Source organism: Podarcis muralis, chromosome 4, assembly GCF_964188315.1.
Source record: "Podarcis muralis chromosome 4, rPodMur119.hap1.1, whole genome shotgun sequence".
NCBI classification, from domain to species: domain Eukaryota; kingdom Metazoa; phylum Chordata; class Lepidosauria; order Squamata; family Lacertidae; genus Podarcis; species Podarcis muralis.
This window is the reverse complement of record NC_135658.1, coordinates 19,727,686-19,751,250: the sequence shown is the minus strand read 5'-3', so window position 1 is coordinate 19,751,250 and position 23,565 is coordinate 19,727,686.

The window sequence follows — 23,565 nt, the reverse complement described above, 5'->3', positions numbered from 1 at the left end:
CCGCTCATCCACATGCAGCTGCTGGGTGACCTTGGGCCAGTCACACTTCTCTGAAGTCTCTCAGCCTCACTCACCCCACAGAGTGTTTGTTGTGGGGGAGGAAGGGAAAGGAGATTGTTAGCCGCTTTGAGACTCCTTAGGGTAGTGATAAAGTGGGATATAAAATCCAAACTCTTCTTCTCTTCTTCCTGGTCTTCAGGCTATTTGTCTTCTTTTCATGGTGTGTTGTTGTTTCTTAGGCTAGAGTTCCCGTTTTCCTTGCAAAGAGAGAGAATCAGATGAACCAAGGGTCTGACAGTTCCCTTTGTTCCTAAAATGGACCTGGAATGTAGAGGTAGGGGGGAAATTCATTTGGTTCACATTTTAATGATTACATTAATCATTAAAATGGAAATTTGCATTTCCAAGACCAATAAGAACCGAAAAACAACTATTCTTCGGCATTTGTCCTCCTGCAAATTTTTCAGTTCAGTTCTTCAACCAAAAATAAATTCATATATTAGTGAAACTAATGTAGAGCACTACGTTGTCTCAGGCCAAAAATGGCGGCCAATAAACTGTGCATGTTCAGCAAAATGGCATAAAAAGATGCATGCATCTGAAAAATCCATATGAATTGTAATGCAGTTCTTTTTAACCCTTTTAAAAAGTTCACAAATGGATCCAGAAATGGGACCAACTGAACTTAAGGTTGGGGAAATGAGAAAGAGAGAAAACAAAAAATTAATAATGGACAGATCCACCCATCCCTACTGCCTTGAGTGGTTTCTGTGCAGTCTGTGAGGGCAGGATGCAAAGGATGGAGAAAGGTCACAGCTCAATGGTGGAGCATCTACTTTGTGTGCAGATGGGTCAGAGCCCAGCATCTCAAGGTAGAGTTGAGAGATAACCCTGTCTGAAATTCTGGAGAGTCATTTCCTATCAGTGTAGACAATATTGAGCTAGATGAAGCAATGGTCTGACTCAGTATAAGGCAGCTTCCTATGTTCCCTACATTGCCCAAGGACCACTGCCAGTATTCCACATCCAGGTGAGGTAAGTGGACCTCTTAATCCACTATCAACATTGTCCTTCTGCAATTTTCATTTCCAACACTAAAACAGATCCCAGAACTAGGCAAGCATTATTTTTTTAAAAAAAATATATTAATGGGGGTAATGAGTGCAAGGGGAGCAGGACCACACATGCTGGGCCTATATGTCCCCAACCCAGCTGACTCCCTTCCCCTCCGATCTTCATGCATTGAATGAGAAATTCCATGGTTGGGTCCAAACATGCTTAGGATAATGCCTGAGATCGGAAATCCTGTTTTTCCTCCACGCTTAGGTTGCACTCCTAACCCTGCTTAGATGTGGGAGTAGCTCCATTGAATTAAAGAAAGAAGAATTTTAAAAAGCCAGTTGAGGATTTTCCTGCTATAACCATCAACTCATGCCATAGGAACTGATTCCAGATAGGATCTGCAAAATAAACTTGATGGCCAGTCTATGCATTTTGCAATTTCACCCTCTTCTTCTTTGCCACTAACTCCATAAATAGTAAGACATTATATTGAGTTTAAGATTTCCTTTGGGGGGGGGAGTTTTGGGGAATGTAGAGGTGGGGGGGAGTTGACTTTCAGATTATTAGGGACAGATTTCCTTCTGCACAGAAGTTGGCCATAATTAAAGGACATGTTTATTCACTTTTACTGGGTTGGCAATATTGTTTGAATCACCTCTAGCTGTTATTTATGACTTAACATTGAAATTTCATTTCTCTGCTCTCCCGTAACTCCCATAAAACCAGCATTTCAACTTAAAAAAAAGAACATTAAAAAAATCTGCTTAGCTAAGGATGATCCAGGGGGTGACATTTTTCAATTTATATGAAAGCAACTAAATGCTTCCACTGCCATCATTTTATGGGCAAACGCATAATAACATTCAAATAACTTTTAACATGTAAAATTTTAATCTGCCTGTGGGCCTTTGTTTTAGACAACTGTTTCTGTACGTACTTTTAAACTTTGAGCTTTTTGGTTGTGAATGAATAGAAGATACTAATGTGTTTCCAGTTCCAGAACTGTCAATTAGAGGGCATTGTTTTCTTTTATTCCTTTTAGCAATGAAACGGCAAAAGCACAATAGTAAATCACTAGGTTGTGCACTCTAGATACAGAGTTAATTTTACCCAATAGCAGGGCGACTAGAATTTGACTGTACCACTTTCAGATCTGGAATTTATATTTTCAAATGTCTTACAAGTGGAAAAAGATATGTAGGTGAACAGACCAAACACGTCAAAGACATTTTAGAATAGTCTTCTCTCCGATATGCTAGATTATGACACGCAATAATTTTATTATGACACACAAGCATGTTGGGAGCAGTTGTCTGGTGTGTTTGGTAGTTTTCCCCATCCTCACCAGATCATTTAGATCAGGAATCAGCAAGCTTACCGGACGATGTGCTGGTCCACGCTTTGTCCCTCAGAGGATGGGCCAGAGTGTGTGTCCACGGGCGCTCTTCCGGGTTGGAGGAGCACCCATGCACATGCGCACACGCTATTTCTGGTGCTCCTCCAACCTGGATGTGTGCTGGAAATAGCATGTGCACATGCGCACGGGTGCTTCTCCGTCCCACACACATGAGCACATGCTATTTCCGGTGCACATCTGGGTTGGAGGAGCACCCGTGCACGTGCGTACAGGCACCATCAACCCAGAAGTTAGTCCCCATGCAGCACCGCACCACACCGGTAAGAGAGGGCGGTGCTGGTGGCAGGGGTCACCATGGGCTGGATAGACGAGCCCCGTGGGCCTTAGGTTGCCAACTCCTGATTTAGATGGTGGAAATCAAACCTAGAATTTTGCATGCATTAAATTGGGGGAGTTTCCATCCCTGCATTGTACCTCTCACTGCTTCTACTTGTGGGCATATATTTAATGATTTTATTATACACCACCATGATTTGTTTTTCTGAGTTGGTGGTTTATAAATATTCTTATAAATAAAACAACAAACTAAATGTGAGGGTATGATCCCCCAGAACCAGAAACCCTTAGCCATTTCCTTTCCTTGTCTTTGGAGGAAGTGTGTGTTGTGGTCCCTGCTGCAACATTTTCAGCTCTTAGTAATGGGGAAGAAGAGCGAATTTCTGCCACTCCGTCCTCCTCCCCGAGGTACTTGGGGTTTTCTAATATAAGGCTGTTAAGGCACAGGACACATTGCTGCATATTCATTGCTTTTCTAATCATGAGCAGCAAAGAACGACTATAAATGTCTTCTGCAGAAGTGGGTGAGAGATGGATATAATGAACGCACAGAGGGAAGACATTTTAAAACCAGTGTGTGGCACTGGTAGGCACCAAACCAATTATGCAAATAATGTGCACATCACTCATGTACTGTTTTGCAGATCAGCAAGTGCCGTAAAGTTCTATCTAATGAGAACTTTTGCTGATTGTTACCAAGGGAAGAGAGCCCCTTGACGTTTTGGGGAACAAACATGTATGTATGTGTGTAGGCGAGGGGCCATTTAAAAAATCTTCCTATCTTCAGAAAATTGGAATTTTAAATCTACAGAATAAAGGAACTGGAGGGCAATCACAGTGCCAAATGCAAAACAGATCCTTTAGTGGCAAAAGCTTGCATGGAGAGAAGCTGCAGCAACTGGAGACCCCTGGGCCAAATCACCAAGTATCACCTGGCCCTCAGTTGTAGACTCAAAGGCAAAAGGAAAATGCGGACAAATTGTGTTAGCGGTAACAAGACCAGGCAGAGAATTGGACAAAAATGCAATACATGTTCCCTCTACTGCCTCAGTTTGGCCCTCAGATGAAACCAGTAACAGTTTGGTGTCATAAGGAAGGGGGATCTAATCCAAAGGCAAGGGGAAATGGAGCCAGCATGGTGTAGTGGTTAAGAGCGGTGGACTCGTAATCTGGTGAACCGGGTTTGCTTCCCCGCTCCTCCATGTGCAGCTGCTGGGTGACCTTGGGCTAGTCACACTTCTATGAAGTCTCTCAGCCTCACTCATGTCACGGAATGTTTGTTGTGGGGGAGGAAGGGAAAGGAGATTGTTAGCCGCTTTGAGACTCCTTAAGGGGAGTGAAAGGTGGGATATCAAGTCCAAACTACTACTTCTTCTTCTTCTTCTTCTTCTTCTTCTTCTTCCTCCTCCTCCTCCTCCTCCTCCTCCTCCTTCTTCTTCTTCCTAAAGCTGGGCTGAAATGCCCACTCCATTTGCAGTTAGCAAACTGAAGGAGACATCTATAGCGAGCAGATTTTAGGGGTGGGGCAAAGCGATTTGCTTCATTTGCAGAACATTGGAATTAGGAAGAGAGAGAAAAGGGAAATCTCAAGGTGGCACACAATGCTATCCCTAACGCCATCGCCACCCATTTCTGTAAGATTGGTTAGGTTCAGAGTTAGTGACATTTCCCAAGGTCGACCAGTGAGCTTCAAGGCTGAGTGGTGATTTGAACCTGGGTCCGAGATTGGACACTCTAGCTACTACGAGGGTTGAGTGAATGTATCCATTTCAGTTTCTCATTTTTCCAATATTCAGTTCTCCACATTCTTGAATCAGTTTTGGGTTTTTTAAAAGAAAAAACCTTGATGAAATTTCATCAGGTTTTTTTAGTGTGAAATACACACTTTTGCATGCAGTCTTTTGGGGGAAACTAATCTTCCCTGATATAATGCATTTTGAACATTATGTTCACCAATATATGCATTTTAATGGATGCTTTACCAGTATATGCATTTTGGTACACATTACTTGGCTGGAGAGCTGTATTGCAAAATTCAGACAAGTGCAAATTTCAAAATAAGGCTGTGTTTCAGTTCTCACATGGTTGTGTTAAGATTCACCTTTAAACATAAACTGAATAAAATCCCCACTCATCCCTAATGCCTGCACTATATTACAATGGGCAAAATTCAACTCTAGTGTCATTTCTTATCAATTTCTTCTACACTGTAGAAAAGTTGTTTACTATCCTGAGACTCAAAACAAGACTGTCAGTGGGTGGTGAGTAGCAGTTGATTCCACATAGTACAGCTGACTAATAATCTGCAATAATGTTTTCTGTGAAATTCAAGCAGGGATGTATGGCAATGCTTCTCTTAACTGCAATGCTTCTCTTAAAATCGCCTGAGCAGGAATGGCCAAACTCTCACTTGTCTTGAAGCAAAACCAAGTTGCAACTGCCCATCCCAGGTTAGGAACAATATGCTCCTATTTGGACCCAGAAAACTGCACAGTATGATTGCTCCTTACGTGCATTTAACCTGAGTGATTTCAACTATATGTGGCTGGATGAAATCCCACAAGTTAAATCCGGAGCTGCCACATGGAGAAGACCTTGGTTGGGAAGCAAGGCAAAGCACTTAAAAGCTCTTTTTGTGCTGGATTTTCTTGGCACAAATAGAGCTTTTCAGCTCTTTGCCTTGCTCAGAAAAAAAGGCTCTCACGTCTTACTGGGTCTAGGATCTCACAGGGACTTGGGTGGCCCCGTGAGATCTTGAAGCTTCTGGAGTTAGCACACCAGTTCCAGAAACCCTGGGATGCTCATGCAGGGGATCAGTTGCAAAGGTTTGAGTATATGCTTTTTTGCACATACGTGGAACTCTTGAGACTGAACCCCCATGTAAGACAGAGTCATATTGTACTAAGCTCAGCCTTTTCACCGTACTCCAAATCATCTAAACATATTTTCATCAGGGAGGGGGGAAATGATCAGTGCCATAGGAACAAGGGTCAAGGGTATAAGACAACTGCCTCTTTTGCAGCTTTAGCACTTGCTGAAAAGAACTGGCTTTAGCATGGTGATCATTGAAGAAGAAGAAGAAGAAGAAGAAGAGGAGGAGGAGGAGAAGGAGGAGGAGGAGTTTGGATTTGATATCCCGCTTTATCACTACCTGAAGGAGTCTCAAAGCAGCTAACATTCTCCTTTCCCTTCCTCCACCACAACAAACACTCTGTGAGGTGAGTGAGGCTGAGAGACTTCAAAGAAGTGTGACTAGCCCAAGGTCACCCAGCAGCTGCATGTGGAGGAGCGGAGACGCGAACCCGGTTCACCAGATTACGAGACTACCGCTCTTAACCACTACACCACCCCGGCTCCTTCTGCAATATTCTGCACCATCAGTGGGCAAATGGTCACTTCAATGCCTTCCCTAAACATTGTTGTGTTGTTGTTTTGACATTCTAGACTTGATACGTTCATAGCATCATAGGAATCATAGGCACCGGCTTACAAGGGCGATTGTGGGGGCCGACGTCCTGCGTGTGACGTCAGAACGTTGGAAGGAGCTGGGGGTGGAGCAAAACATGGCGGCCACATGGCTTCAATGGCCGGTGGCTCCTGCTCTACGTCCTCGTGGTGCTGACACCTGCAGGAGGCTGCTTTGACCTTCCTCCATGGCAGGAAGAAAAGGAGTTGGACACTGGAGCTACAGTGTGGTCAGATCAGCACTTCGCCTCCACACTTCTGGAACACGGAGGGGGCCCAGCCCCAACCCTCAAAATATAGGGAGGCCAGAAAGGGCTCAGCCCCCTGGAGCTGGTGCTTTTGACCGTGAGGGTCTAGCCCCATCCCCTGTGATACAAGAATCTCAACTTAAGTATCCATGACAGGTGGCCGCCCAACCTGTTAAAACCTCCAGTGAAGGAGAGTCCATCACTTTTCAAGGGAGTCTGTTCCTCTGTCAAAAAGCTCTTACCATGCTACTCTCATTTATCAACATGCATTGGGGGGGGGGGACACAACCAGCTTTTGCACCCTGTTCTATATAAATAAATAAAATGTCCTGGAAATGTAATGTGATGCTTCATCTGAAGCTTCTATCTAATGACGACCACTACTTTTTCTTTTAAAAAAATATCATTTCTGAAAAGGTAATATTTAGTAAGGGATGTCCTGTTCAGATCTTGCAAGCCTCTGTTGGACAGTCATGCTTCAACCTTCTTCCTTACTAGCTAACATCTTTGAACAAATTTCAAGGACAGCTTGAGAGAGCACGTTGCATTAATCTAGCCTTAGGATATTGAAGGAACAGGCGGGTGTGCATCCATAAAAAAAAGGTCAGACAGCATGTTTGAATATCTCCAAAAATGAAAATAGCCGTATAAAAGCGATGTCTCAAATCTTTCATTATGAAATATCACTAGGCTGCGTTTAACATGACTAGTAGATAATGCCAGAGACGTCATGTTTTAAGTAGGAGAGAAGATAGATTGTTAAAGCCTGCTAAATGTTCTCTGGGAATCTGGGGAAAGATAGGTCACTACTATCATAAAATAAAATGCGAAGTATTGTTGAGTTCAGGGCAAAGTAATCACTGTATAAATGCGAGAGCCACGAAACCAATGAACATGACAGGAGAAATCTCTTGCTGATAGGGATGGACAAATACCTCAATTTGAGTTCTTCATTTTTCAAAGAGTTAAGTTTAGTTCTCCACATTTCCACATCTCTCTCTCTCCCTCTCTCTCTCTCTCTCTCTCTCTCTCTCACACACACACACACACACTCACACACAAAATCATTTTATTTGTATGCCACCTTTCCATAGCTAAAACCATGCTCAAGGTGCCTTGCAACATGAAAAGATTTACATAATTACAAACATAACAAATATAGTCATTAACAATAAATAAGACATATCAAAGAGTACACAAACAGAACAATTTACACACGAACCATAATTCTTGAGATTGAAAAATAAAGATACAAAAATTGATATCAACAGCTGCAACAGAAAACCACAACAAATCCCTTAAAGAATACCCCATATCTATCTATTTGTGGTATTGTTAAGGAGGTTTGTTGTGGTTTTCTGTTGCTGTTATTGATATTATTTTTTGTATTTTATTTATAGATATTAGGCACAATAAAATTCATCAGCATTTTATTGATATTTTTCTTAACTTAAACATGTCTCTATGCAGTTTTGCCCAATATAAACAAGTTCCAAATGTCCCTTAATATAACACAGTTTTGCATGTTATTTTCACTAATATGCGCGTTTTATGCACATTTTACCTAGGTGGATGAATTTTTGTGTATATTGCTTTGCTGGAGAACTGCAATGCAAAATTTGGAGAAATGCAAATGGCTGTGGTTGAGTTTTATCTATTTTCCAAAATGTGTGAATTGGGTAGTGTCAGGGAACTGCCATCGGAAGGACAGGAGGTGGAAGGGCTCACAGAGGTTGAGAGAGATTTAGCAGCTGAAGAGGGAACCAGCAGGGGGAGAGAAAGAGCTCCAAGGGAAAGTGAGTCGGAGGGATGGCTCAGGGACACTTCCAGCGAAAATAGTGGGGAGGTTTCAGGACCTCCTATAGGGACACCCACTCCTCGCCGGAAACTGTCGCGCAGAGAGTCCAGAAGACGTGTTTCCGTTAAGGAGCTTTTATGCTGGAAGAGATTTCGTAAGCGCCCACTGTCGGACTCTGCTAGCAACTGACGGAGCCATGCTTGAGGGGCTCCGTCGTAGGCAGAGGTTTGCGGACTTGGCCAAACTCTGAGGGACTAGGATTTCACGCACAAGCAGCTCATCATCCCATCACAGCAGTCCGACAGTCTCTGAAAGCAGCTTGTGCAGGGAGAGGCATCATGAGCAACCCAGCCGAAACCGGAGAAGCAGGAGGAGCTGGAGCGGGTCCAAGCCTGGAAGAAAGGTACAGGGTGTTGGAGGTCCAGCTAGCGCTGCAGACGGCAAGGCTCGAGGAGAGGAGGGCTCAGGATGCAGAAAAGGGAAAAACCACCCCGCTCGCAAGAAAGGTGCCAGGATTGGTGCAGAAGTTTGGGGGGGATCCCAGGAACTATCACGCCTTTAGGACAGAGATGCAATATGCTCTCAATCTGCAGTTTGATGACTTTCCTGACGAGGAGTCGCGAGTGGCTTTTGTGATTGGCCATCTCGAAGCGGGGGCGAAAGACTGGGTTAGGCCCCTGATGGCAGTGAATAATGAGATCCTAAAGGACACGAGGAAGTTTTTTCGCGCCATGGACCTGATGTTTTCCAGCGACATTGAGCAGGGAGTGGTGCGCAGACAGTTAATGGCTTGTAAACAGGGGAGCCGATCTGTCCATGAGTACTGGACTGAGTTTACCATGTTGATCTATAAATTGGGGTGGGATCTCTCGGCGGAGCCCATACAAATGCTTTTCGAAGAAGGTCTTTCTTCGGCGGTGAAAGATGAACTTTCCCGGGCGCCCAGGGCGGAGTCTATGGACCAGCTAACCAAATCCGCGCTGACCATAGGAGCACGCCAGGAGGCGAGGGCGTTGGAGAAGCGGGAAGGGAGAGGGGAACGTTGGAGGGATTTCCGCATTCCAGAGATTCCAGAGCCACCTTTCCCGCCAGCAGAGCCGATGGAAATTGGAACAGCGCGCTCGCGCGCAGTTTCAAATCCCAGTGAAGGGAGGAAGAAGGAGGGGAAGGGCGCCAAGAAATGTTATCTCTGCCAACAGCCAGCTCACTTTGCCAGAGTCTGCCCACAAAGAAAGGAATGGCAAGGGATGGCGGGAGCTGTTGGGGAAAAAGAGGAGGAAGGCAAGGAGCAAGTAAAAGCCAACGCCTGGCTGCCACCGTCGGGGCACAGCAGCCAGGCCAAAGAGCAGTGAAAGTGCCCATGCCGGAACCTCCAAGACCAGCTCTAGTGATAGAAGTGTTGCTAGAACTGCCAAACGGACACCCACTAAAGATAAAGGCGCTATTGGACTCAGGCAGCTCCTGTAATTTCATGAGTAAGGAGTTTGCAGCTGAGCACCAGATACAGACTATCCCTCTAAGCAATCCCTTACAGGTGACCACGATCGATGGGCGGGAGCTACTAGGGGGAGAAGTTAGTCAACAGACGGTTCCCATGATAATGAGGGTGGCAAGGCACACCGAATGGATAGCGTTCAATGTGGCTACCTTGGGAGGAGCTCCCATTATTTTGGGGATGAGCTGGCTGGTGCTACACGATCCGCTAGTGGGCTGGCATCAGAGAGTGGTCTCCTTTGGGTCAGCGCATTGCCTAGAACACTGCAAAGAGGGGAAGGCTCCGGAAGGGGCCAGAGTCACCCTAGCAGGGACGGAAGTAACGGACAAAGGGAAGGTGCCCCCACAATACGCCGATCTGAGCAACGTCTTCAGCGAAAGGGAAGCAGACAAACTGCCGCCGCATAGACCCTTTGACTGTCAAATCAATCTACTCCCTGGGGCCCAACTCCCAGTGGGCAAGCTGTACGCCATGTCAGACAGGGAGATGCAGGAGTTAAGGGAGTTCATTGACAAAAACCTGAAGAGAGGTTTCATCAGAGAGTCCCGAGCGGTGGGGGGCAGCCCAGTGTTTTTTGTGGACAAAAAAAACACAGATAAGCCGAGGCTTGTAGTGGACTTCCGGGCCCTAAATGCAGTGTCGGAACCTCTGGCTTTCCCTATGCCCCGAATTGATGACATTTTGACTAGGGTGAGGAAGGGAAAGATTTTTACTAAACTGGACCTGAGGGGGGCGTACAACCTGATACGAATAAGGAAGGGAGATGAATGGAAAACCACCATGTTCACCCCTTTGGGGGCCTTTGAATACCTCGTTATGCCCTTCGGTCTACAAGCAGGCTCAGCGTGTTTTCAAGCGTTTATGAACCACATCCCGGGACCTTTGCTCTACAAGAATTGCGTGGCCTTCTTAGATGACGTGTTGGTATATTCAGAGAATGAGGAGGAGCATGTGAGGGACGTCTGAGAAGTGTTGGGCAAGCTGCAAGCAAACCAGCTGTGGGTGAAACTGGAGAAGTGTCAGTTCCATACCAAGGAGGTGGAGTTCCTGGGGTACCGCTTGTCAGACAAGGGATTGGCCATGGATCCAGGCAAGGTCCAAGCGGTGCTGGAATGGAAAACACCGAAAACGAATAAGGATGTGCAAAGATTCCTAGGGTTTGGAAACTTTTATCAGAAGTTCATCAAGAACTTTGCCCACTTGACGGCTCCCATCACTGACTGTCTCAGCAGCAAGAAGAAATTTGTTTGGACGGCGGAGGCGGAGCGAGCATTTGAAGAACTGAAAAGGGCGTTCGCTTCGGAAGAACAACTCCTGCATGTGGATTTACAAAAACCTATGAGAGTAGAAACCGATGCATCAGACCGGGCGGTAGGGGCGGTGCTTCTACAACCCGGGAAGAGTAAGTCGGAGTGGAGACCGTGTGCCTTCTTCTCGCGGAAGCTGAATAAATCCGAGAGGAACTACACGGTGTATGACCGAGAACTACTTGCCATTCACGAAGCGTTCCGGAGATGGAGGCATTTACTAATTGGTGCACAACATAAGGTGCAAGTGTGCACAGACCACAAGAATTTAGAGTATTGGAGAACGGCACGAGTGCTCAACCAACGACAAGTGAGATGGGCCCAGGAGTTCTCCAAATTCCACTTTGAAATTTGTTACGTGCCAGGCCCAGAAAACGTCAGGGCGGACGCTCTCTCACGTAAACCTGAGTATTTGGAGGGGGAGGGAGCAACCGAAGAGAGACATGTCATCCCAGAGGACCGATGGGTGTGTGGGGCGGCATTGGTGGGGCAAAGAGAACTGGTAGAGGAAACGGAGAATGATGAATACGCCCAGGATAAGCTCAGAGGTCTCAGGGGGGAGGGAGAGAGCCCCGGAGGCTTTGAGGAAAGAAATGGGGCATTGTATTACAAAGGGGCACTGTATATACCCGAAGGGGAATTGAGGGGGAGAGTACTCAAGCAGTTGCACGACAGCCCCACAGCGGGGCATTTTGGACAACACAAGACCATGTGGTTGGTTACCAGGGAATTTTGGTGGCCCAAGGTGAGGGAAGATGTTAGGGAGTATGTAAGAGGGTGTGACCAATGCCAGCGAGCCAAAGGGGAAAGGCGGGCGCCGGCAGGGTTATTAGAACCATTACCCACACCAGAACGGCCATGGGAGGCGGTATCGATAGATTTTATGATGGATCTGCCGAAGTCCAAGGGGAAAACAGCCATCATGGTAGTAGTAGACCTGTTAACAAAGATGTGCCACTTTGTAGCATGCTCACATGCAGTCACAGCGGAAGAGACAGCGAAATTGTTTGTAGAACACATTTTTAGGTTGCATGGCGCCCCCTTGAGGGTGGTCTCAGACAGAGGCAAACAATTTACGTCCAGGTTCTGGAGGAAGCTCATGAGCTTACTGCACGTGGAGGTCATTTTTTCGACTGCCCGGCACCCTGAAACCAACGGGCAGGCGGAAAGAGCAAACGGTATCCTCCAACAATATCTGAGGTGTTATGTCAATGACAGAGAGAACGATTGGGTCGAAAAGTTGGCGCTGGCAGAATTTGCCTACAATAATGCGGAGAATGTGTCTACAGGGATGAGCCCCTTTTTGGCTAATTATGGGTGTCACCCCAGGGCATTTCCAGGGGGAGGAGGGGAGAGATGGAGCGTCCCGGCGGCCGAACATTTTGTAGAAGAAATGGAAGCGATCCATCGTCAGCTCCAACTCAACTTAGAAAGGGCCAAAGAAGAATATAAGAGGCAGGCAGACAAGAACAGAAGGGAAGGTGAAACCATAAGGGTGGGGGATCAGGTGTGGCTGTCAACCCAAGGGTTGCCGTTCAAAGGGGGTTGTAAGAAATTGAGACCCAAAAGATTGGGACCATTTGAGGTCATTCAACAGGTCAATCCAGTGGCTTTCAAACTCCGGTTACCCAACCACATGAAATTGCACCCAGTATTCCATAGGTCTTTACTGTCACCGTATAGGGGGGGACGTGAAGGGGAGTCCACCAGGGGACCAGCCTTAGAAGAAAGGGAACGCAGCAGCCATGTAGTGGAAATCATCGATTCCAGGTGGAAGGGAAATCAGGTGGAATATTTGGTGGCGTGGGAAGGGGAACCGGAGTCAGAAAACACCTGGGTAACTGCAGAGGAGGTCAATGACGAGGTCTTAATAGAAACGTTCCACCAAAGGTTCCCGAGGAAACCTCAGCCTGTAGCAAGGTTCAGGAGGGAGTACTTCGGCACCACCGACGAGGAGGAGGAACTGGAAGGATTCACGGAATCGGAGGTGGAAGAAGGAATAGACTCCAATGAGGAGGAGTACTTGGAGACCAGGAACAACAACCGGTGGAGGGAAGTGTTCGAGACTTCGGAAGATGAGGGAGGTTCCTTCAGGGGTTTTGCTTCCTCACCGCCCATAGAGGAGGGGACGGGAGGGGTGAAGGGGGCCCTGGAGGGGAGGTGGATGTCAGGGAACTGCCATCGGAAGGACAGGAGGTGGAAGGGCTCACAGAGGTTGAGAGAGACTTAGCAGCTGAAGAGGGAACCAGCAGGGGGAGAGAAAGAGCTCCAAGGGAAAGTGAGTCGGAGGGACGGCTCAGGGACACTTCCAGCGAAAATAGTGGGGAGGTTTCAGGACCTCCTATAGGGACACCCACTCCTCGCCAGAAACTGTCGCGCAGAGAGTCCAGAAGACGTGTTTCCGTTAAGGAGCTTTTATGCTGGAAGAGATTCCGTAAGCGCCCACTGTCGGACTCTGCTAGCGACTGATGGAGCCATGCTTGAGGGGCTCCGTCGTAGGCAGAGGTTTGCGGACTTGGTCAAACTCTGAGGGACTAGGATTTCACGCACAAGCAGCTCATCATCCCATCACAGGTAGCTTTGCCTTTACATGTGAAGAGAATCAGTTTTCCTGTTGATAATGTGTTGACATTTTGACCTGTTCTTTGGATTTTAAGAGTGAGAAGGCTTTCTTAGGAGGTTTGATTTCACTCTAAACTTTTGCTCTTTAAAATGCTTATGGAGTGGACATTTCTAAACAAGCAGATTGGGAAAGGGGTACGACAAGGCTGTATATTGTCTCCCTGCTTATTTAACTTATATGCAGAATTCATCATGTGAAAGGCTGAACTGGATGAATCCCAAACCAGAATTAAGATTGCCAGAAGAAATATCAACAACCTCAGATATGCAGATGACACAACCTTGATGGCAGAAAGTGAGGAGGAATTAAAGAACTTTTTAATGAGGGTGAAAGAGGAGAGCGCAAAATATGGTCTGAAGCTCAACATCAAAAAAACGAAGATCATGGCCACTGGTCCCATCACCTCCTGACAAATAGAAGGGGAAGAAATAGAGGCAGTGAGGGATTTTACTTCCTTTGGTTCCATGATTACTGCAGATGGTGACAGCAGTCACAAAATTAAAAGACGCCTGCTTCTTGGGAGAAAAGCAATGACAAACCTAGACAGCATCTTAAAAAGCAGAGATATCAACTTGCCAACAAAGGTCCGTATAGTTAAAGCTATGGTTTTCCCAGTAGTGATGTATGTATGGAAGTGAGAGCTGGACCATAAAGAAGGTTAATCGCCGAAGAATTGATGCTTTTGAGTTATGGTGCTGGAGGAGACTCTTGAGAGTCCCATGGACTGCAAAAAGATCAAACCTATCCATTCTGAAGGAAATCAGCCCTGAGTGCTCACTGGAAGGACAGATCCTGAAGCTGAGGCTCCAATACTTTGGCCACCTCATGAGAAGAGAAGACTCCCTGGAAAAGACCCTGATGTTGGGAAAGATGGAGGGCACAAGGAGAAGGGGACAACAGTGGACGAGATGGTTGGACAGAGTTCTCAAAGCTACAACCATGAGTTTGACCAAACTGCGGGAGGCAGTGGAAGACAGGAGTGTCTGGCGTGCTCTGGTCCATGGGGTCACGAAGAGTCGGACACGACTAAACAACAACAACAAAATAGGCTGAAGGTTGAGGAGGACAGATTTTGGTTGAATATTAGGAGAAACATGTTGATGCGAAGAGAAGTTCAACTATAGAACCTGGGTGAAGATTCTGAGGCTCACTGGAGGTCATTGTGAAGAGTCTGCATAACTGTCTATTGTGGGTACACAAGTTTGGGGTTTCCTGAATACAGGAAGAAGTTGGACCAGGTCCCATTCACCTCTAAGTTTCAATGTGCACTACAAATATATAACTTCCTTCTGCCTGTGGCTGGAAGACCATGCCTCCTGCTTTACAGAACACAGTAAAGTACAGATGGGCCTACAGGTCCTTCTTGTTTTTTATTTCAAAATCTCCTCTTTCATCAATCCCGCCACATTTGAAAGAAACGTTCCTCTCTGAAGCCGCTTTTCAGTTTCCTTGACTATCCTCATGGAGCGACTGCCACATTCAAAGGAATATTGCGCCCTTCCCCCGCTGCCCCTCAGGAATAATCTCATGTCAGAAGGTTATACTTCAGGGACAAAAGAAGAGAGAGGGAAACAATAGTCAGCTGAAGGAGACTGGGGGTGGGGAGAAGGGGTGCTTTTATGTTTTCGTCTTTTGTATAAGATAGCCCTGAGATTTAGCAAAGATATTCAGCCCCATTCACCCCGACACCATCAGGTTCAAGTGTAGCCTGGATAAAATATTATGAAGAAAGGGCTTCAGTGGAGGACTGCAGTGACTTACATGACATAAAGACAGCTTTGAGAAAGAAACTGGCAAGGATTAAAATGCAGGTCCATTTCACGCTATCCGTTTGAAGCATTTGCAAGACACATTTGAAGCACATGACTTGTCCCAAAGAATTTCGGGGACTGCAGTCCCCGGTCCCCACTCACTCAGCTACCAGTTCCAGCACTCTTAACAACTAAAGTTCCCAGGGTTATTTTGAGGAAAGGTGCTTTAAATGGGCTTTAAATGCATGTTGAATATACTTTAAATGGATGCTGTGGATCTGCCCTGGGACAGATTTGGAGCTTACCTGCATGTGTTATTTTGTAATGTAGCATGGAGAATATGGGCTGGGAGGTGGGAAACCCAGGGTCAAATCCAGATCCCCAAGGAATGACAGCAATCCTTGAGGTTTGTGCAGAGGAGGTGGTGTCTCCAGCAGCAGGACTTAATAGCAGCTCAGTTTGGAAGTACCATGTTTTGGAGTTCTGGGGTAAATGGATCCATCATCACTTTCTGCCACACCCCTTTCTATGTCCACTATTTCCTCAAGGCTTTCCTTTCTGGCTGTGATCCTGAACTAATTCTTGTTTGCTCCTGAACTGAGCCCCTCCCCCTCTTTTGAGCCCACAGATTTGCACATGCAACTTTGGAATGGTTTTGCAAATGTTTTGGGGTGGATCTAAACAAACAAACAAACAAACAAACAAACAAACAAATAAAATGTGCTCACAGCTATCTGTCCTCATGCCTATTGTTATTTAACAGACATAATAGAACAATCAGATTAGAAGGCAGCAACAAATACAAAAGAGAAAGCCTACTGGTGTGAACCAGAAGGATTGAAGTTGCTCCTCATATACAAATTCAAAAACCTGTGGGTGTGGACTGCTACTGCATAATCCGAGTTGGGGGGCAGGGGGTGGATTAGCAGTTAAATAATGCTCAAATGTGGACAATCCTTAAGCAAAACAATTTTGTCTCCTGCATCCATGGGACTCTTCCTAGCAGTAAATGTTGGGGACAAATGGAAATGGATGCAGTGGGAGCACGCTCTAATTTTGCAGCAGTAATTCAAGCTGTAGGGACGCGGGTGACACTGTTAAACCACAGAGCCTAGGACTTGCCGATCAAAAGGTCGGCGGTTCGAATCCCCGCGACATGGTGAGCTCCCGTTGCTCGGTCCCTGCTCCTGCCAACCTAGCAGTTCGAAAGCACGTCAAAGTGCAAGTAGATAAATAGGTACCGCTCCATCGGGAAGATAAACGGCATTTCCGTGCGCTGCTCTGGTTCGCCAGTCATGCTGGACATATGACCCGGAAGCTGTATGCTGGCTCCCTCGGCCAATAAAGCGAGATGAGCGCCGCAACCCCAGAGTCGGCCACGACTGGACCTAATGGTCAGGGGTCTCTTTACCTTTACCTTAATTCAAGCTGTGGGAACAAGGAAGACTCTTCCTCATTGCCATGACTTGAACTCAAGTCATGGCTAGATCTGCAAAATAGCCTCAGGGTCATGGGTTCAAGTCCCTTGTTGGGCAAAAGATTCCTGCATTGCAGGGGGTTGGACTAGATGACCTGTGTGGTCCCTTCAGTTCTATGATTCTATGATTGATGTCTCCTTAGTTGAGATCAGTCCTCTATTTGAAGCCATGCTCTCCATCTGGTCTAAGTTTGGTCTGAAGATTTAAAAGAAACTATGAGAAAAGAGAAGGAGGCCATTAACATCCGGACAAAAGACCCAGCAGGCATTCAGGTTCCCTGGTCACAGGCTTCTCCGCTATAGTGGGATGTGTTTCAGTTTCCATCACAGCAATCATTTTAAGTTCATATTTTTATTTGTTGAAATATTTACGAACCACACTTTCACAGAAATACAGCATGCCAGTAATACAGCATAGAATTTTTTTAGTAAGACACATAAAAACTTCAGTGAAAACATAAATAAATACTGGTTGGTTAAAAAAAGAAGTTCACGTTGCAAAGGTCTGCCTGAATAGCAGAATTTAAGAGCTGTCTAAAAGAAGGCAGGAATGATTCCTGCCAAACTCCTACTGGCAAGGAGTTCCACAGGTCACAGCCCATCACATTAAGGGCACGGTCCATTGTAGAGGCTGTCTGAACTTCAGAAACACAGGGAACCACAAAAAGAGATGAACCAGAGATGGGACATGAGAAATCAGATGGTCCAAAATGTACCTTGGCCCCAAGGTTTTTTATTTAATTGCATATATTGGCATAGGTAAAGGTAAAGGGACCCCTGACCATTAGGTCCAGTCGCGGACGACTCTGGGGTTGCGGCACTCGTCTTGCTTTATTGGCCGAGGCATACAGCTTCTGGGTCGTGTGGCCAGCATGACTAAGCCGCTTCTGGCGAACCAGAGCAGTGCACGGAAACACCGTTTACCTTCCTGCCAGAGTGGTACTTATTTATCTACTTGCACTTTGATGTGCTTTCAAACTGCTAGCTTGGCAGGAGCAGGGACTGAGCAACAGGAGCTCACCCCGTCGTGGGGATTCGAACCGCCGACCTTCTAATCGGCAAGCCCTATTCTCTGTGGTTTAACCCACAGCGCCACCCACGCTGGCATAGATTGACAGATATAATTTTTCTGCAGATTAGTACTCTCATTTTTTGGTGAGGTCGTCTGATGGTAGAGACCAAGTTTGTGAATTATTATTATTAAACGAAGTCACCCTATTCGGAAGATGCCTCCTAAGGCATCCCATTGACTTTCTCTTGGCTAGACACAGTATCTCCTGTATCAGTTCAAAGGTTTGCCATTGTATCAGCACTAGCCCTGTCTGCCTGTTTGCATTCCCTTCTAGATCCAATCCTGACTTGGAGACTTGTGCTTCCATCCACACACTCTGCCAGCTCTATAATTTTGTGCCTGCTGGCCATTACCATCACAACATATAATAAGTGATTAGTGTTCACAGTTATCTGGGGATGTAGCTCTCTGTTGTACAAATTATGTGCATTAGGTTATCCCAGAATTAGAGGAAATGACAAGGAATATGTTCCCCTCAAATTGCAGGAAATATGTTCACAAGACCATTTACCTTTGCGAGATGGCCTTGAATTTTCCAGCCTATTTAAGGCTAGCACTAATTAGGTAAAAACTGCACAGTGCAATTACCTTGCTGTAAATGGCTTGTAATTTCCAAGAAGATCAAAGGAAAATTGATAGAGAATGTATCTGGGGTATTATAAACATTGCCTATGAAATAACTTGCATGTTTAACATTTTTTTTTAAACCCTCCAAAGAGCAATGTGGAATATCCTTTGGGTCACGTTGATCAAATCCTCCTGATCCTTACCTGGCACTGTACAAAATAAATAAAATTTGGCTTCTCATTTGAGCAGGGATATTGATGAACCAATTTTTATTTTTATTTTTATTCAGAGTTATGTTTCTATAGATCACCCCTATTTTGATACTGTAATGTGTATATTGGAATAAACAAAACATTCAGAATAATTTAGTTTGGATGTTTTAGTTGAGATTCCTGCATTGCAGGGGGTTAGACTAGATGACCCCTGGGGTACCTTCCATCTCTACAATTCCATGGTTCTATGATTCTAATGAAAGACTGTCTAAATCCAGAATTTAGACAGTCACTGCATAAGTTATATGCAACAAGATCTTCAACAAGGCTTTCGGTAATAACAAGGCTTCCAATGACTGCTAGCCATAATGACTACTGTATGTTCTGTCAGTTTTCATTTCTTAGTACAGAAAGTATTGATCTGATGTGTAGAGATCTTTCCTATTCTAATATATTCAAGAGGGTTCTGGAAGCTTCTCTGTGTGAAAGAAACAAGCAGAAGGTTCATGATGTTTGAGTTATTCCTTCGGAGAAGCTGAGTACAACTGCCATAAACTGGTTCTCGTATCTCAGGGGTCAGCAAACTTTTTCAGCAGGGGGCCAGTCCACTGTCCCTCAGACCTTGTGGGGGGCCAGACTATATTCTGGGGGGGGGGGGATGAACGAATTCCTATGTCCCACAAATAACCCAGAGATGCATTTTAAATAAAAACACACATTCTACTCATGTAAAAACAAGCTGATTCCTGGACCGTCCACGGGCCGGATTTAGAAGGCGATTGGGCCGGATCTGGCCCCCGGGCCTTAGTTTGCCTACCCATGTCTTACCTCTACTGTCAAGGTCATGCTGACTATAATAATAGACCAGAGGGAGCCTTGGATTCACTTTCTTTCTTTGTGGTGTTCTGTATATGCTTAGTGTTAAGGTTCAGTCTTGTTATAAGTTATTGTAAGTTTAAGACAAGTCTGCTGCAACTGGATTTCTTCTGGACAGTGCCAACCCTGGATTTGTGACCATTATGCTCATTTGCCTTCAGTAGCAGTGAAGCTCTGCTGGATGAAATGCAATTGCCTCTGGTCTATTTTGGGGGAATCCTGCAACGTGTTTAAGTTGTCACTCTGCTAACTATACACTGGAATTGACTCTGGATCAATATTGAGTAGAATTTCATGACAGATTCAGCCTGCAACCTTGGCATTTTCAGCACCATGTCCTAACCAGCTGAGCTATCATGTGCTTAGATTGCTGCCATCAAAATGTATGAACATACTGGTTATGGAAGTGATAGCAGGAATAGCCAGCACGAAACCACAACCCCAACCACAATCTCCAAAGTCCCTTACCTGGTAAGCATGTAAGGTGTAGGTTAGACCTCCATTTCCCAAACTTGGGTCTCTAGCTGTTTTTTGGGCTAAAATTCCCATAATCCCTGATGACTGGTCCTGCTAGCTAGGGATGATGGGAGTTGTAGTTCGAAAGCAGCTGGAGAACCAAATTTGAGAAACCCTGTACTAATTCATTTGTTTACACACAACTAGCGCTGAAATAGGACTACCTATCACAATCTGCCCTGAAATCCATTATTGTGGAACTTGGTGGCAAATCTGAATCAATCGCTTTGAATAATAATAATCTGTCCGCAGTCCTCACCACTCTTATCTGGGAGTGATCCCACTGAGCTCAATGGGGCTTACTTCAGAGTAGATTTGCATCCAGGCTTGCCAGTATCTGATGACTGATGTTCAATAGTTCACATTCAATAGCTGATAAGCCAGTGAAGAAAAAGAATTGGAAGCTGGAACAATTCCAAGCAGGGAGGAAATGCTACTCAAGGGAAACATAATCAGTATTAAGGACTCATTTGTTCTCTCTCTACAGCAGTCAAGCATTGTTGCAGTTAATGAACTACAACACAAAACCCAAGGTAGATCCTTGAAGCAGCATGCAGACTTTTACAGTTGCATATATACCCCCTGACCAGCAACTAGATTTACAAAGAAGGTTATTTTCAGGAATAAATGGAGGGTGGTGGGCCAGGGAACACAAAAAAAGAAATATTCCTAATGTCTTTTGGAAAAGACAAGCACTCATTTTACACACTACTCTTGCCTTTGTCTGATAACATTGGGGATGGGATATTTAGTTCTGGGACTCCAGTCATTAGTCTCTTGAAAATATTTAAATTAAGCAGTCAAGAATAGGGATAGATGAATCTGTCAGTTTTGGGTTCCTCTCAGTTTCCCATTTTTCCAGACTAAAGTTCAGTGCACCAGATTCTCACATCAGTTTGTAATCTTTAAAAATCCTCACCAAACCTGCATTTCTAATATACACATTTTGTATGCAATTTTGCCTTATATGCAGCCATTTTCCAAACAATTATGGTACACTTTTTTTCACCCTGGAAGGAGAACCACATTGCAAAATTAAGAGAAGTGGGAGTTTTGCTCTTGCATTTGCTTTTTAAAAATCCTCTATGGTGACAGCAGCACGAAAGTAAAGGAGAAAGGAGGGGAGAAAGGCGATGGCAAACCTAGACAGCATCTTAAAAAGCAGAGACATCACCTTGCCAACAAAGGTCCGTATAGTTAAAGCCATGGTTTTCCTGGTAGCGATGTATGGAAGTGAGAGCTGGACCATAAAGAAGGCTGATCACCGAATAATTGATGCTTTTGAATTATGGTGCTGGAGGAGACTCTTGAGAGTCCCATGGACTGCAAGAAGATCAAACGCATCCATTCTTAAGGAAATTAGCACTGAGTGCTCACTGGAAGGACACATCGTGAAGCTGAGGCTCCAATACTTTGGCCACCTCATGAGAAGAGAAGACTCCCTGGAAAAGACCCTGATGTTGGGAAAGATGGAGGGTACAAGGAGAAGGGGACGACAGAGGATGAGATGGTTGGATAGTGTTCTCGAAGCTACCAGCATGAATTTGACCAAACTGCAGGAGGCAGTGGAAGACAGGAGTGCCTGGCGTGCTCTGGTCCATGGGGTCATGAAGAGTTGGACACGACTAAACGACTAAACAACAACTTAGGGTTAATGAAAGGATTGCACACAGAAGAGGGAGATGGAGGGCTGGTGAAGGAAATTGTTGGGGAGGCAGAGAAGGGAAAATGTTCCAGGGTGGGAAACTGGAAGAAAAAAGGGAAGCTCTCAGGTGAGAGCGGGGGTGGGGGTGGGGGTTCCACCACTTTCTGTGTGTGAGAGGACTTTGTATTCTTCTTTCTCTTTGTCTTTAGTTTGTTTAATATTTTTTTAAAAAAGAAAAAAGAAAAAGTGAGAATTGTGAAGCATAGCTGCATTTCGGTTCATGTCCTGTTTCAGGAAGTGCAAATTACCATTTTTTTTTTGCTCTATAAGACTCACTTTTCCCCTCCAAAAAAGTAAGGGGAAATGTGTGTGCGTCTTATGGAGGGAATGCAGGCTGCGCAGCTATCCCAGAAGCCATCGCTGCTTTCACTGTGCAGTGATCACTCTTGCTGTTCTGGCTTCTGAGATTCAGAATAATTTTTTTTCTTGTTTTCCTCCTCCAAAAACTAGGTGCGTCTTGTGGTCTGGTGCATCTTATGGAGCGAAAAATACGGTAGGTAATTTCACATTGAGGATGCAAATTGGACCAAATTTCTCCCCCATCCCTAGTCAGGAAACACGTTCCATACCTGGAGACGTCAACTTTCCTCCCTTACGTTTCCGATTCACAGATGTGTTCTCAAATATTCAAATGTGTTTGTTGCTATGAGAATTCGATCCAAGGACTGAGGTTTTAGAAAACCTTTCTGCCACTTTCCTTATCCCTGGGCCAATGCTTCCTAGTCGACAACTGTTATCCAGCCAATTAAAGATTAAAATCGTGACAGAACCAACAAAATGAACATTGCCATCCAGGGCTAATTTTCCTTAAACGCACAACATGTGCACCCCTGAATAAGTTCAGTTCTGTCTATTTGTCATTTTAAGAGACTGAAATCTTTAACTAGGTCCCAATGCCATTTGTAGACTCTGGCAAGCAGTCATGCACACATCGTTTGGAAACCTTGGATGTAGCTGCAGATATCCAGATATGCACTCAGGCATTTCAGCAGTTTGGCATCACAATGTTCATGGAATGTGTGCCAGGATCTGCAGCTGGAAAGGCTGCTGGCTTGGGGGTTTTCCATTTTATTATTATGTATTATCATTTAAGAATGTAAAGAGATTTCTCTTGCTGCAACTTGGGTGACAAGAGAACCGAGGGCTGCCGGAATCCCAGAGTTTAACTATGCACTATGTGCAGAAGTGCACTTATCTGTCCTGAATCTTCAAGCATTTGGATTTCCCTGAGTTCAAGTGTTAGGAGAGAGAGAAGCTTTTCTCAATCCGTTTTCTGCACGCCGTGCATAATTTTATACACCCCTATCATATCTCCTCATGTTCACATTCCCCCCCCAATAAAAACCCTAAAAAGCTCCAAATGTTCTAACCTTGCAGATTGAGCTGCAATTGCCGCAATCTCAGGCAGAAAAAATGAATTTCAGCAGATGCCTTCAATGTCCTGCTTTGGCATCTCTCCTATCTATCTATCGCAGTGTTTCCCAACCTTGTGCCTCCAGCTGTTTTTGGACTACAATTCCCATCATCCCTTGCCACTGGTCTTGCTAGTCAGGGATGATGGGAGTTGTAGTTCAAAAACAGCTGGAGGCACAAGGTTGGGAAACACTGATCTATCTATCTATCTATCTATCTATCTATCTATCTATCTCTCTTTAGGTAAGGCTACCCAGAGATGTAAAGTTGGCATATATTTTAACA